This window comes from Primulina eburnea, chromosome 8 (assembly GCF_022965805.1).
Source record: "Primulina eburnea isolate SZY01 chromosome 8, ASM2296580v1, whole genome shotgun sequence".
Taxonomy (NCBI): Eukaryota; Viridiplantae; Streptophyta; class Magnoliopsida; order Lamiales; family Gesneriaceae; genus Primulina; species Primulina eburnea.
This window is the reverse complement of record NC_133108.1, coordinates 37,311,993-37,328,568: the sequence shown is the minus strand read 5'-3', so window position 1 is coordinate 37,328,568 and position 16,576 is coordinate 37,311,993.

The window sequence follows — 16,576 nt, the reverse complement described above, 5'->3', positions numbered from 1 at the left end:
GACTCGTCCTGCTACAAGTGGTGACAAAATCGAATCTGAGGCGTTACAGTTGGTAACAGAGCCGACCTCTGCAAATGCGGTGTGGTTCAGGAACGAACAAAGCGGAAGTTGGTAGGCATGTGACGCTCGGGTCGAAGAGAGAGGGGGTGATCACCAACATCATGAAGTTACATGGACAATGAGCGGCTCTTAGAAGGTTGCTAGGCAAATGGAACATGAATGAACTGATCTCACATCGGAATGAGAGGAATTTCGAAATTGTTCAAGTATAGGACTGTGCAGTTGAGGAGAGCTTAAAAAATTGATGATACTAAGCATATGAAGAAGGTGTATTTTCTTTTTGGGAGTTCATCACATAGGAACTTCAAAGTTAAACTTATTTAACTTGGGGCAATTTTAGGATGGGTGAACTCCTGAGAAATTTTATAGGATACATGTTAGTGAGAACATACGTATGCTGAAAAGACTCTGTTAAGAAATGAAATTTCAGGAATTTTGGTATATGATAAATTAGAAATTCTCAACCGCTAGTTTTCAACCGTCTATTCCTTATGGTTCAGTCGTTTCATTTAAGAGATCTACTTATTGCTTTCCAACATTCCCTGACCGGTTGAATGCAATTCAAATTCTCGAAAGTCAACGATCTCACATCAATTCCAAGGAAGATATGCATTAATAACTCTTTCCTAGAAAAGACATTCAGAGACAGTTTTCATATCCTACTGCTGCATGTACAGTCGCTCAAAGGAGTAAACCTCAAGAAAAGAGCTTCAAATTTATGATAAGCAAAAGGAAGTTTAAATACAAGTATTTATTGCTCATAAATGAGAAAATGACTCATCTGATTCAGGAGCTCAGGTTTACGGTAAATGTACTTTCTGACCGTTACATCACTCGGTTATATTATCTGGAAAGAAATGAAAGCTAGACAAGCAAGCTACACAACTCTAACACTGATTGAAAGAAGTCTTTCAGCTTGCCTTCACAAAAATCTTAGAGCGCATTCACAGTTTACATCTTCATTATCGCTCATTTGCACGCAGCTTTACAGTCACATATTTGATCTCTCAAGGATCCTTTCGTGCTACCAAAACAAACTACTGTTTTATCAATAACCTATGGTTACTTGATTAAAGTTTGGAAGTCTGGTGAACTGAGGGTTCGTAAACATCCAGAAGTGTAAAGTGATCACTAGGAGTTCCAAAACAGGCAATGGGATAAGTCCTGATTGGATTGGGCTGTTACAAACGATTTGTAAAGTCAAAGTCTTTTAGTGGATTCCTTCCTACCAAGGAAGAAGGGGTGACGTAGGAGTATTTAATCTCCGAACATCCATAAAATACTGTGTCGTTTATCTTATGCAATCTGTTATTGATATTCTTGTTGTTTAGATTACTAAATATTTGAGAAATATCTGTCAAAAGGAAGTGAACCATCTTCCGCACATTTCTGTGGTTCTCCTCTTTCGACCGTTTGAGAGAGAAGTATTTCGACCCGCCTAAAAGCGGTTGAAAATATATTTTACAAAAGAAAATGTGAAAGAGTTCATTCACCCCCCCTCTTAACTCTTTCTCGATCCTAACAATTGGTATCAGAGCGGGTTCTTCTCAAACATTGATATATCTTGAATAATATGGCTTCTTTCAACAAAATCCCTATGTTTTCCAAAGAAGATTATGACGATTGGAAAATTCGTATGCAGGCACATCTGGCAGCTCAGGATGACGATATGTGGTTTGTAATTACTGATGGACCAATGAAGATAATGAAAGCAAACACGGCTGTTGGGATAACTGAAGGTGCTCCTCAAATGATGGAGAAGCACAGATCTGAATGGACCGCTGAAGATAAAAAGAAAGCAAACTTAGACAACGTAGCAAAAGACATTCTCTATAAAACTCTTGATAAGAACATGTTCGCCAAAATCAAGACCTGCACTACTGCAAAAGAAATATGGGAAAAACTCACTCAACTGTGCGAAGGAAATGATCAGACCAAAGAGAACAAACTGACAGTGGCTATTCAAAAATTTGACAATGCAAAAATGAAGCCAGGAGAAACTCTTGCAGAATTTGATGAGCGATTCAGCAGCATTATCATCGAACTTACCTCACTTGGAAAAGAATACTCCAACAGAGAAATTGCTTTAAAGGTCATGAGAGCTCTTCCCAGAGAGTGGGATGTGAAAACAATAGCTATGCGCGAATCCAAAGATCTAAACAAACTGGAACTACATGATTTATTTGCTGATCTCAAGGCATATGAATTTGAGCTAGGAATACGAACTGAAGAAGAGCCGTCCACAACCCAACAAACAAAAGCCTTGGCAGCAGCTACAGTGACTCTTCCGGTCGAAGAGTCCACAAGTAAGAAATCGGCTGAGCAACTAAGCAATGAATCCATGTCTTTGTTCGTTAAAAAATTTGGTAAATTTATGCGCAAAAATCAATCTCAAATGAATAAACCTTACTTCAAAAAAGACCATACTGAGGATGGTCAAGGGTGTTTTAACTGTGGAAAGAAGGGACATTTTATTGCAGAATGCAATAAGCCAAAGAAGGATGAAAAGAAGCCGGAAAATAGAAGACGATTCAAAAACGACAAGAAGTTCTTCAAGAAAAGGAGTCAGAAAGTTTTGGTTGCAGAAGAAGACAAAGGCAAATGGTCTGAAACAGAATCAGAAAAGTCTTCTTCTGAAGAATCTTCGAGTGAAAGTGAAGATGAAAGAGTCGAATGTCTTATGGCCAAGGAAGATCAAGAAGCTACTGATGAAATGGTATTTGATTTTAATTCTGAAGAATTTACACGTGAAGATCTTGTTACAGCACTTAACGAGATGGTGAATGAGTTCAAAGGACTATATATGAAATTCAATGAAGCTGATACAGAAAAGAAAGACTTGAAAAACAAACTAACTCTCTCCAGCTGTTCGCAACACAAAGAGGTTGAAAGTTTAAAAGTCAAGCTAAGTCTGATAGCAGCTGAGAATGATGATTTACGAAAACTGTTCCATGCTACTTTAAAAGAAAACAAACGTTTATTAAGCACCATCAACATGTGGAACAAGTCCTCTGCTTCTCTTGATAAGATACATGAAATGCAGAAACCAGTCGGGGATAGAACTGGGCTCGGTTACTGCATAAATGATTGTAATACCTCAGAAGCTTCAACTCAACCGTTGCTAGAAAAAGACAGTTTAAGATCAATTAAATTTGTCAGATCTAGCTCGGTATATGAACATGATGAGCCTACGGTTCAAGGCATTCAAAACATAAATCTTAAGAACAACGGGAGGCGATGTGGTTTGGGTTATGAATCCAAACAATTTTGGCACAAACTCAGGCCAAATCCAACTGGATACGAAGGGTCAACCAGACATTACTTAAAAATCAGACCTTACAATTACTACAATTGCCGACCAGTTCAAAAGAGGTATAGATTGAATGATGATAATCAAAGGCCCAAACAACATGTACTGCATTCACCAGAGTCCACTTTTGATCATGATTACCCTGGAACATATCACAAAAAATCCGCAAGGATAATTCAAGTGTGGATTCCTAAGGGTCTAATTAACCCTGGACCCAAATAAAAGGGGTACCAATCTTTCATTGTCAGGAACTAAAGAAGAAGAACATAGAAAAGTCATCATGGTTCCTAGACAGTGGATGCTCAAGACATATGACTGGAAATAAAGATCTCTTATCAGAAATTGTAGATCTCAAAGGACCAACAATCACTTTCGGTGACAACTCTAAAGGTAAAGCTATGGGTAAGGGTAAGATTACTCATGGCAAATTATCATCAAAGATGTTCTGTTAGTAGAAAACTTATGCTACAATCTGATCAGTATAAGTCAACTTTGCGACAATGGGTACACGGTTGAATTTCATAAAGAAAAATGCATGGTTAAAACCACTGCAGGTTACACAGTGTTGACTGGTTATCGAAGTCAAAATACTTATAGGGTAGAATGGAATGATCAAAATTTAAATGCATCTACTTGTTTCGTTGCTTTAAATGGAAATAAAAATTGGCTATGGCATAAACGACTAAATCAGGACTGCTATCTCTATTCATCTTGTTTAAACTTGAAGTATAATGTTAACATCTTTGCTGATATTTATAGATGAAGATCAAGCGTTGAGGGCTTATGTCATCATGCCTCTGGTGGGAAATGTGAAGAGTCTTTATCATATGCAACCGACGGTTTTATCCCATTCATGCACGTGTTTAGGGGGAACATGGTTAAGAATGTTAATCATTGTCTATAACCGGTTCTACCTAATAATATTAATGATCCGGTTCATATTTTGTGGACAGAATTAATCCACGTCATTTTCTTAAAACACACTCTAAACTATTTTTCGTCTGCCCCAATATGACGTGACGGTTATCTCCTTGAAATTTGAAAAACACTCATTTTGCCGCCGTCCAAAATTTTAAAATATTTTTGAACACACTATATCAACAGTCCTCTATATGGATATGTTCGTACATCCTTGAACCGGACATACATATTTTTACTTAATCGTTTCTCATCTTATTGCAGTCCACATTACAGGAACTACCTTCCAAAAATCCTTTCTAGTATCCTCAAATGGCTGCATCCATCTCTCAGAATACAGTGGCCATCAACTTTCCATCTGTTTATTCTATGCCTAACAAACCAATGAAGGCCATGTTCCGTACACTTGAAGAATCTGGGCTTCGAACTTTTCTGGGTTGTCGATACTCATACTCTGAATTACTGCTGAACGAGTTCTTTGAAACTGCTCACATGAAGAATGGAGAAATTATATGCTCTGTTCAGGACAAACATTTTACTTTCACCCAGAAGGTGTTTGCTGATTTGTTTAAGTTACCTACGGCTGGCATTACTGACTTCTCTACACTACCAGATGGTAATGTTGATATTTGGCGTCAAACTTTCTCCCTTACTGCCTCTCCTATCTCTCATCCAACTTGTCAAAAGCGAGATCTAAAAATTGAATATCGACTGTTAGCTGATATTGTGGCTAAGGGAATTCTTGCTAAAGCTGGTGCTTATGATAAGATTACACTGGAAAAATTTCTTGTTATGGCAACCATTTCTTCTCAATTAGGAGTCAATTGGTCTGATATCCTCTTCAACATTCTGGTGGCCATGGTAAAGAAAGTCAACCAATCTCAAGGGTTTGCAGTTCAAATCTGCCATATGCTACTTTCTGCCGGTGCTCAACCAGTTGAGATGATTGAAGTCGGTAAAACCAAACTGTTTTCATTGGTATCGGTCGACAAATTTATATCGAAAAACAAACCAACAGATGAAGAATTCGTCCACATCAAAACAGAAACTGGAGTTGAATTTGTGAAACAAAAGAAAGCAACTGCCTCCACTCCCAAGGAAACTAAGAGAAAATTGGTTCTGAAATCCAGTTCTGACGAGGAAACTAAGGATGATATTCCGGTCTCTCAGGTGTTCAAAAAGAAACGGACCGCTCCTGCCAAAGTAACAAAGATTAAGTTAATCAAGCATATCTCTGCACCACTTATTCCTGCACCTATCCCATCAGCCTCGATTTCAAAGTTGAAAAGTATTCAAATTACAGAAAAGGACATCCAATCATCTTATTCAGGAGTTCCGATCATTCTGTCATCAGACAAAGGCAAACAGGTTATGAGTACAAACCCTCCGCAAAACCATGCAGTTCATACGGCAATCGTTCTCACAAGTCAGCGTGTTTGTGAAGCTGTTGAGTCCCAAATTAAGAAGTTTGATAAATGGGTAAAATATCGCACTTCTATCTCTTTTGATTCACTCCTCGAAACCGGGAAGATACAGACTGCAGCCAAGCTTGAACGGTCTATTTTGGAATGCGCAGAAACAACAGACATTCCAACCGCTCTTCAAAGACGTGATTTCATAGAAATTCAAATGAAAGAGAGCACTCTCAGAATCATCATCCAGTTAAAGAGGAAAAATTTTAATCCGAATAGTCCTACCGCTCAAGATGACTCTGCAGTAATTTCTCAACTTGAAATGGATGCTCTGTCTCTTGCTACATCAATCGCTTTCATGCGAAACTCGCTCCATCTTCCAGACAGTGCCGCACAGAATAAATTTGATTCTTTGATGGACATTCATGATGATTTTAGCACAGAAACAGTTCCCACAAAGGCTTCTCCGAAGGCTTCCTCGTCACACCCTTGCACTAGTTCTAAATTTTCTACACAGGGCATTCCGACCGCAGCTCAACTGGAGCTAAAACTCGTTCCGGAAACTCAACCGTCAGATCGACAGGTAGCATCTCCCACTTGTCCAGATGTTTTATCTACTCCACATGATAAATCTGCACTACCTACGGTTATCGTTGAACCGATTCAATCAACTACTCAAGACACGGTTCATACACCGTCTGACCCACCTCTGAACAAAGATTCTGTCTTTCCCATCCAACAATGTGGTCCAGAAATTGTCCCAGTCGCTTCGTCACCACATTCCGATGCTGGCATCCTTGCTTCTCAGCCTGTCATTGAGTCAGTCAGAGCTTCGGTTCTTTCAGTCGATGAAGCAGAACGATTTCTCTCTGACTTTGACGCTGTTCACCCATATCAGGACTCTATTGTATCTTCGATAGATCCTCTCCCGGTTGTTGCTTCCATGGAACTTCACACGCAGCCCTCAGCTTCTTTGACAGACATTCCGCCAGCTGAGATAACCATCTCCTCACAACCTTTTTCTGCTGCTGACCGAATTGACAACTCAGAAGAATCCAAGATCATTAGAGCAGCATCTTCTGTATCAAATGACGACATTGATAAATTTATTGAAAGTATCGCAGATGACCCCACTGCTATTAACCCATCGCCATATTCTGCCAAAGCCACATCATCTAAATTAATCGCTTTCAAAGGCAAACTTCTCGGTGATCCCAAAGCAGCTGAAGTCCAAGAATTGTTCGACCCTGCGGACGAAGTAGTTGTCGAAGCAAACTTTCGTCAGGATCTGCTCAGTCGACTTGGCAATATGGATCAGTCTATCCTCGCTCTTAACCACAAAAATTTTGATCTAAAAGAGGATCTACGGTCTATCAAAAGCAGTATAGCTAAGGATTTTGATGTTCTCAATTCAAAGGCTTCCAACAATCATACGATAAGTGTCAATATGTGTCTTGGTCTTTCCTCTCAAATTACTCGTATTGAACAAAGGATGGATGCTCAAGGAGCTCAGCTAACAGAAATCATGGACTTTCTGGTAAATGGTGATGTCAAAAAGGGGGAAAAAGAGCAAGAAAAGAGAAAGCAAGAAAAGCGTATTCAAAAGGAATTGGCCGCTCTTAAAACAAAGGAAGCCAAAAATTCAGAATCCAAGAAATAGCAAGATTGTCTCTGATTTGGCTAATAGAATTTCAGCTCAGTTTTATCATCACTAAAAAGGGGGAAATTGTTAAGAAATGAAATTTCAGGAATTTTGGTATATGATAAATTAGAAATTCTCAACCGCTAGTTTTCAACCGTCTATTCCTTATGGTTCAGTCGTTTCATTTAAGAGATCTACTTATTGCTTTCCAACATTCCCTGACCGGTTGAATGCAATTCAAATTCTCGAAAGTCAACGATCTCACATCAATTCCAAGGAAGATATGAATTAATAACTCTTTCCTAGAAAAGACATTCAGAGACAGTTTTCATATCATACTGCTGCATGTACAGTCGCTCAAAGGAGTAAACCTCAAGAAAAGAGCTTCAAATTTATGATAAGCAAAAGGAAGTTTAAATACAAGTATTTATTGCTCATAAATGAGAAAATGACTCATCTGATTCAGGAGCTCAGGTTTACGGTAAATGTACTTTCTGACCGTTACATCACTCGGTTATATTATCTGGAAAGAAATGAAAGCTAGACAAGCAAGCTACACAACTCTAACACTGATTGAAAGAAGTCTTTCAGCTTGCCTTCACAAAAATCTTAGAGCGCATTCACAGTTTACATCTTCATTATCGCTCATTTGCACGCAGCTTTACAGTCACATATTTGATCTCTCAAGGATCCTTTCGTGCTACCAAAACAAACTACTGTTTTATCAATAACCTATGGTTACTTTATTAAAGTTTGGAAGTCTGGTAAACTGAGGGTTCGTAAACATCCAGAAGTGTAAAGTGATCACTAGGAGTTCCAAAACAGGCAATGGGATAAGTCCTGATTGGATTGGGCTGTTACAAACGATTTGTAAAGTCAAAGTCTTTTAGTGGATTCCTTCCTACCAAGGAAGAAGGGGTGACGTAGGAGTATTTAATCTCCGAACATCCATAAAATACTGTGTCGTTTATCTTATGCAATCTGTTATTGATATTCTTGTTGTTTAGATTACTAAATATTTGAGAAATATCTGTCAAAAGGAAGTGAACCATCTTCCGCACATTTCTGTGGTTCCCCTCTTTCGACCGTTTGAGAGAGAAGTATTTCGAACCGCCTAAAAACGGTTGAAAATATATTTTACAAAAGAAAATGTGAAAGAGTTCATTCACCCCCCCTCTTAACTCTTTCTCGATCCTAACAATTGGTATCAGAGCGGGTTCTTCTCAAACATTGATATATCTTGAATAATATGGCTTCTTTCAACAAAATCCCTATGTTTTCCAAAGAAGATTATGACGATTGAAAAATTCGTATGCAGGCACATCTGGCAGCTCAGGATGACGATATGTGGTTTGTAATTACTGATGGACCAATGAAGATAATGAAAGCAAACACGGCTGTTGGGATAACTGAAGGTGCTCCTCAAATGATGGAGAAGCACAGATCTGAATGGACCGCTAGAAAACCACAATGTTTACACAAAAACCTATCACTAGTGATTGTACCAAAAATCAATTTCCTCAACAAGTTGAGAAAATAAAGCTTTCTAAAAACAACCAACAATATTAAAACATGATTAAGAAAGCAAAAACGAGATCCCTAAAAACACGAGCAGCTAAACACAATCTTCAGCCAACATCGTTACGGATGTTGTCTGTAGATGTTGGCAACATTCAGGGCAACACGTAAACCAGCACTCTTCAAAACAGCAACGTCTCTTGAATAAAGTTTTATCTGAAATTCTGAACGTGCACATGTGAGTGAATATTTGACCGAGAGAAAAGACCACCACGAAAATCTCCCACGAAGAACTCCCACAAAAATCTTCTCACGTGAAAACTCTTCACGAAAACTTTCCACGAAAAACACTTCGTCTCCACGAAAATTCTACAAAATAAAGAAATCAAGAGTTAAACCAATAATATCATATCTTCAAGATATTTATCATAAATATAATATCTAGAAAATATTTATCACAAAGATAATATCTAGAAAGGTAAAACTCAATATTCTACATAATCTTATCAATATGAAATTAGATTTAAGGAATATATTACATCACAATAAAATCTTGACATAATTATCTAGAAAGGCAAAACCACAATTAAATATTAGACTCAATCAAATCTACAAGGAAAAGATAATATTAGGGAAATCACTTAAGATAAAAAATTGTATCAATTAAATAAGGAAAATATATTTCCCTTCAATCTCCCCCTTTTTGCCTTTCTAGACAAAATCAAATCAAACTCAATTTCTCAGTTAATCTCCAGTTAACTCCCCCTTAATATTAGAATTTTTCTCCCCTGAATAAAATCAAGTTAGTACGGATGTTGTTCGTGGTGTTGGCAACACCTGAGACAACACCTGCAAAAATCATTAACAGTTCATTAAAACAGAAACACATCAGGGAAAGCAGAATAAAAAGGAATCGAGCAAGGGAATCAGATAGATGTTATCATTCGATCATTGTCAATTGACAGTCCATTGAGTTTGAGTCGCATCTTCTCCCCCTTTTTGTCTAGAATGGACATCTACCTCTATATCCAGACGATACTCAGAAGCTAAGTTCTCATATGAGACAATATCAACTTTAGCCCGTAATCACTATCCAAAAAGACTGAGATAATTGCGTCAAAAATCATTTAAAAAAAATTCCAGAATTGAAACACACATCGAATTAACACCACTGAAACATCAAAGATCACAGATATTCAATTTTTCGTAAAATCTGGATTTTCATCGAATCTTCTTTGTTGAAATACTCATGTCCTCATGACACAACAATATTCACAATGACATGTTTATGCATGACCTATTTATGCCTAAAACAGAATGTAACAGAATTAGAAACATGAAAACAAATATGAGATATGTTCACAAATGAAATGTTGTCACAAATGTTGGCAATATCTTCCGACAACACGCACAATTTCAGAAAATAATATTAATTTTTCTTCACACTTGGTGACTTAACAACTTTCCGATAATAGAAGTGGCAGCTCCCACACTAGAAGAACGGTCTTCTTTAGGACTCCTCTAGGTAGCTTTTTCCATTTTCTTCTATTTTTGCCATCTGTATTAAATTCAGAAGAGGTAGCTCCCACACTAAAAGCACAGTCTTCATTGGACTCTTTTAGGTAGCTTTTTCCCATCTTTTCTTCTGATACAGAGCATATGCATAATTGATTTTTTTTTTTTTTACTTAATCTTTTCAAATCACCTTTCGTATGGGTCAATGTCATGGAGTACATGATCATCCCTCAACTAATTTGTGATTCAAACAGATCATCAATCATGTCCAAGTGTGTTAAAGATTAAATGGAACAAGAAATTGTAAGTGCACCAGAAGATTATGCAACATTGTGATAACACATCATATAACAGTATGAATGCAAATGCAGTATGTCTAAGTCCTAGAAATGCACATGCATGTTAGGTGTTGTCCGAGATGTTGTAACATCTGAGACAACATCTATGAATGATCAGGCAGAACACATGCTGAGAGATTTCCTAAGGTTGGAGAACCTCTCAAAGTCAAATGCTTTTGTGAATTTATCGGTCAATTGGTTATTTGTATCAACAAATTCCATCCGAATCAATCCTTTCTCTACTAGATCTCGAATAAAGTGATGACGAATGTCAATGTGTTTGGTTCGAGAGTGTTGTACTGGGTTTTTTGAAATGTTTATTGCACTAGAATTATCAGAGTATACAATTAAAGTTTCACTTGAAAGTCCATAGTATTCAATCATTTGATTCATCAACAAAAGATGAGTGCAACCACTTCCTGCTGCTACATATTCGGATTCAGCAGTTGAAAGTGACACAGAAAGAAACAAAATTATCAGCATGCTTTTGAGATGAGGAACCAAAGATTATATCATCAACACAGACTTGACAAATAAGAATCTCACCTTTAGATTTTTGAATAAAAAGAGTTTTGTCTACCTCACCTTGTTTGAAGCCAATTACCAGTAGATATTCACTCAATCTGTGAGTATAAGGAGCTCATGCAAATAAGTCCAGCCATATTTCGATAATCCACTTTTTCTTTCTTTCGAGTTTGGACACCTTCATGCATACTTCCAATTATTTGAGATGATGGATGATTTTTCTGAATTTTACTTGGAATATTCTGTCCATCATCGTTATTCGTTCCGTCCTCCGCTTCAGTGACTTCAGTGTCAAGTGTTGTGTCAGATGTTGCAACATCTGGGGCAACATCTGCATTTTCCAGTATGATTGGAATTTCCAGTAGGTCTTCCACATTATCTTCAGCTGTTTTCTTTTTCAAATCTGCACAGTCATAAAAAACAACATTAATGGATTCCATAATAGTCCTAGTTCGTAAATTAAACATGCGGTAAGCTCGACTATTAGTTGCATATCCCAAAAACAAACACTTATCACTCTTTGAATCGAATTTTGCAAGTTTATTCATGTCATTCAAAACATAGCACACACAACCAAAAACATGAAAATATTTAAGGTTAGGCTTCTTTCCCATAATTATCTCATACGATGTCATAGTCGAACCACTTCTCAAATACACCCTATTTGAAATGTGGCAAGCGGTGTTAAGGGCTTCTGCCCAAAAATGCTTTGAAATAGACTTTGAAGTCAACATCACCCTTGCCATTTCTTGAAGTGTTCTATACTTACGTTCGGCTATCCTATTTTGTTGTGGTGCCTTTGGAGCAGAAAATTCATGTGAAATACTTTTTTTGTCACAAAAAGATGAGAATGAAGTGTTTTTGAGTTCCTTACCATGGTCAGTCCTTATCCTTCTCACCTTCAAATTATGAAAGTTTGTAATCCTTGTGATCAATTTTTTAAACACATCGAAAGTGTCTGACTTTTCCCTAATAAAAATTATCCAAGAAAATTGTGAAAAGTCATCTACACACACAAAGAAATATTTCTTACCTCCGAAACTTTCAACTTCCATAGGACCCATAAGATCCATATGTAGTAACTCCAGACAGCGTGTTGTCCCAGATGTTGGCAACACTGGGTGCGACACGCGCGTCTGTTTTCTTTTTTGACAATCTCCGCACACAAATGGTATATCAAATGAAAGATTAGGCATACCTCGTACTGCATCGTACTTACTCAAGTTCTTTAAGGTTTTGAAGCTTGCATGTCCGAGTTTTTGGTGCCAAAGGTCAAGTTCGGTGATTTGCACATGTTTGCATGAAAGATCTTCACTTATTTGGTAGAAATTATCCGAAGACCTTGTACCTGTCATAATGCACATATTAGTTTCATCAAAAACTTCACAAGTATGTCTATCAAACTTAACAAGCAAATTATCATCACACAATTGGCTTATGCTTATCAAATTCGAATTTAATCCTTCAACATGAAGCACATTGTGGAGCTTTGGTAGTCCTTCCACATTCAAAGTTCTCTTTCCAACAATTTTTTCTTTGGCTCCCCCTCCATAGGTCACTCTAACATAATTTTGTTCAACATAATCGATGAGATGTTCTCTTGAGCCTGTCATGTGGCGTGAGCTTCCACTATCAAAGTACCAATGATCTGCAGTATTAGTTTTCAATGAAGTATAGACAACATTACAGTGAGTTTTTACCTTTGGTACCCAAATTTGTCTTACTGTAGGTCGATGGTGGGAGATGTTGCGGGAAGTGTTGGACAACATTCGGGGCAACATCTTGCTCGACTTTCGATTCATGCAGTCATCCCTGAGTTTAAAACAGTAGGGCCTGATATGACCAGGCTTAAAGCAGTAATGACATACGTACCTTCGTTTTCTTTTCCAAGGAATGGGTGCCGCAGTTTGTCTTTTTGGAGGAGAGCTTTTGATAGGCGACTTGGATTGTTGTTGTGTGGATGTATCGGCCTTTTCTTTTACAAAAATAGTTGACTTGGAAGATTCACCAATTTCAAACACAGTGTCTTTGAAACCTAGGCCTTTCTTGTCATCTTTTCACATCAAAAGTATGGAATCAAGCTTGGATGTGCTTGAGTTAAACTTGGACAAGGTTTCAGTCGTCTTTTGAAGTTCTTCTTTGGTCTTACCAAGTTCTAGATCCTTTTTGCTCAAAATTACTTCAAGTTTGGCAACTACAGCTTTTAGTTCAACGTTTTCTTTCATGAGACTTGAGTTCAACTTGTTTCTTTTGGTCCAATCTTCAAACAGCTCTTCATAAAGCTTTTGCACACTCTCAAGAGTGAGTTCTTCATAATCAGTCTCTGATCCATCATCCCCACTTAAATTTCCAGAAGTTGTGGAGTTCAAACATACTGAATTTTTGCAGATGTTGCGGCCAGGTGTGGCAACACCTAGGGCAACACCTAAAGGATTCACTTGCAACCAGCGTTTTTCTTCATTCCTTGGTCGAAACTGTTGTTGGACAGGAGGTTTAGGAGCTGGTGGTCGAAGTGCTCCGTTTGCAAGTGATGTGTCCATTAAATATTTCTGTCAAAACAAAATAAAAACCAGAATCAGCACTTAGTATATCAAGAGTTGGCTCTGATACCATTTGTTAGGTTTATTTCGTCCGACAGATATCGAAAATAATGAAAATATCAGAATATGATATAAAATAGTAAATTCGTGTTATATCAGAATTAAATGTTGTGCCAGATGTGACAACATCTCGGACAACATCTACACGCAGCGGAAAATTAATAACACAAATTGACTTGAAACAAATAGATGGAAAAGATTAAATATGCACAAGTATAAATACTTGTGCGGTGCCTTATGGCAAAAATTAATCACTAGAAAACCACAATGTTTACACAAAAACCTATCACTAGTGATTGTACCAAAAATCAATTTCCTCAACAAGTTGAGAAAATAAAGCTTTCTAAAAACAACTAACAATATTAAAACATGATTAAGAAAGCAAAAACGAGATCCCTAAAAACACGAGCAGCTAAACACGATCTTCAGCCAACATCGTTACGGATGTTGTCTGTAGATGTTGGCAACATTCAGGGCAACACGTAAACCAGCACTCTTCAAAACAGCAACGTCTCTTGAATAAAGTTTTCTCTGAAATTCTGAACGTGCACATGTGAGTGAATATTTGACCGAGAGAAAAGACCACCACGAAAATCTCCCACGAAGAACTCCCACGAAAATCTTCTCACGTGAAAACTCTTCACGAAAACTTTCCACGAAAAACACTTCGTCTCCACGAAAATTCTACAAATAAAGAAATCAAGAGTTAAACCAATAATATCATATCTTCAAGATATTTATCATAAATATAATATCTAGAAAATATTTATCACAAAGATAATATCTAGAAAGGTAAAACTCAATATTTTACATAATCTTATCAATATGAAATTAGATTTAAGGAAGATATTACATCACAATAAAATCTTGACATAATTATCTAGAAAGGCAAAACCACAATTAAATATTATACTCAATCAAATCTACAAGGAAAAGATAATATTAGGGAAATCATTTAAGATAAGAAATTGTATCAATTAAATAAGGAAAATATATTTCCCTTCAGACTTTAAGCAAAAAAGCTGAAGAAAAATTTAAACGATTGTTCTATGGGTAAAAGGAGGTGCTAAGGCGTCTGGAATGGGCACCTCTGCACCCAAATGCAGCTTGAAACAATCCATACCGCAAGGGAAGCGCCTAAACGCCCCTTTATGCCCTGAAATTTTCCGGGGCCATGAGCGAGGCACCTAGATGCCCGTAAAGTGGTGCCTAGGCGCTTGACGACGTTGTTTGACAAGAGTTGCGAGTTTTCATATATCTCTATCTCCAAAAAGTGTCTTTTGGTCATTTCGAGATTTGTGACTAATATATCAATATATATGAATGAATTAATAATTTGAGAGACAAAATTATATCAACATTGAGAAAAACCAAACAAATTAAGAGCATTTGCATTCATATTGAACTTTTTCTTTTTCTTTCTTGTAAAAAATGAGTTTTCCATTTTCTGGTTATGGAACTCGTGATTGGTAATATTATTATCACAAATTGGAAGTCGTATTTTGGGAGACGATTATCATATCCCCTGAGTACTATGTTGCAAATATCGTGAAGGTATTCTAAATTCTTAAGACAAATTTAGTTATTGATATTCCTTTTTTGGTTTGCAATTTGAAGATGTATTGACTATGGATTTCAAATATCAGGTTTTGAAATTTTTCATTGCTTTTTTTGTAATAATACTTAAATGTGACGTTCTTTCGGATTTTTTGATTAAAGAAATATGAATATATTAATTTTCCCCCAAAATATTCAATGATCGAAAATTATGAACCATGAAGACTATGTCATATAAATATGAGTAAGTTCATTCAAGTAGTTTTTTGGCTCGAAAATTCAATACTTTGCCTTTTATTTTAAGAAGATTCATGAAAGCAAAGAAACTGAAAATTGAAATGAGACTCGAGATCTTAAATTTGTACTATGGATTTAAAAAAATGATCAATCATATGTTTATAATTTTACAGCATTAAATGGATATGCGTTGAACATAAATTAGCGCAATCCATTTATTATAGAGTTATATGGCTACTTAAATACGAGAAAAAGAATTTTTAATCATTGATGACAATACAAGATATGAGATATATATCTTGCAAAATGTAATATGAAGCTTTAGTGGCTTCTGATAAACATAATAATGATGCATCAATTATATACAACATGTTATATATATTGTAACAAATTGTTGTACTATATGTTGTTTGATTCTAGTTGAATTTTTTATGTTGTGTACGCTTAAAACTTTTAATTTCCCATATATTAAATCTTGAATTAAGTTTTATAAGTTTGTAGTTGTACGCTTCAAATTTAAATTGTGAATAGAATTAGAGATTTCGAGTTTTAAATTTTGTAAGCAAACATGATTTAATCTAAATTTACAAGATGTTTAAAATCTTGAATTTAGGTTTATAAGTTATAACGCAAAAAAATTGGAAAACCTGGAAGTTTCAATAATAATCCATTGAGAAGTGAAGTCATATACTTGAAAAATACAATGCTGTCGAATTTATGAATAACGTATAAGGTTTGAATTATTTAAGCAAGAACAATTAAATCCAAACCTATCATAAAAAATATAAAAGCTTGAATTTGGATTATAAGTTAATATCGTTTATAATTTCATAAAGTTTTGAGTTCTTTAAACAATCACGCTTAAATTCTATTTTAGCAAGATACCGGAATCTTGAATTTTGGACTTCTAGGTTTATAAGAACTTGGAAGACTTTAAATTTTTT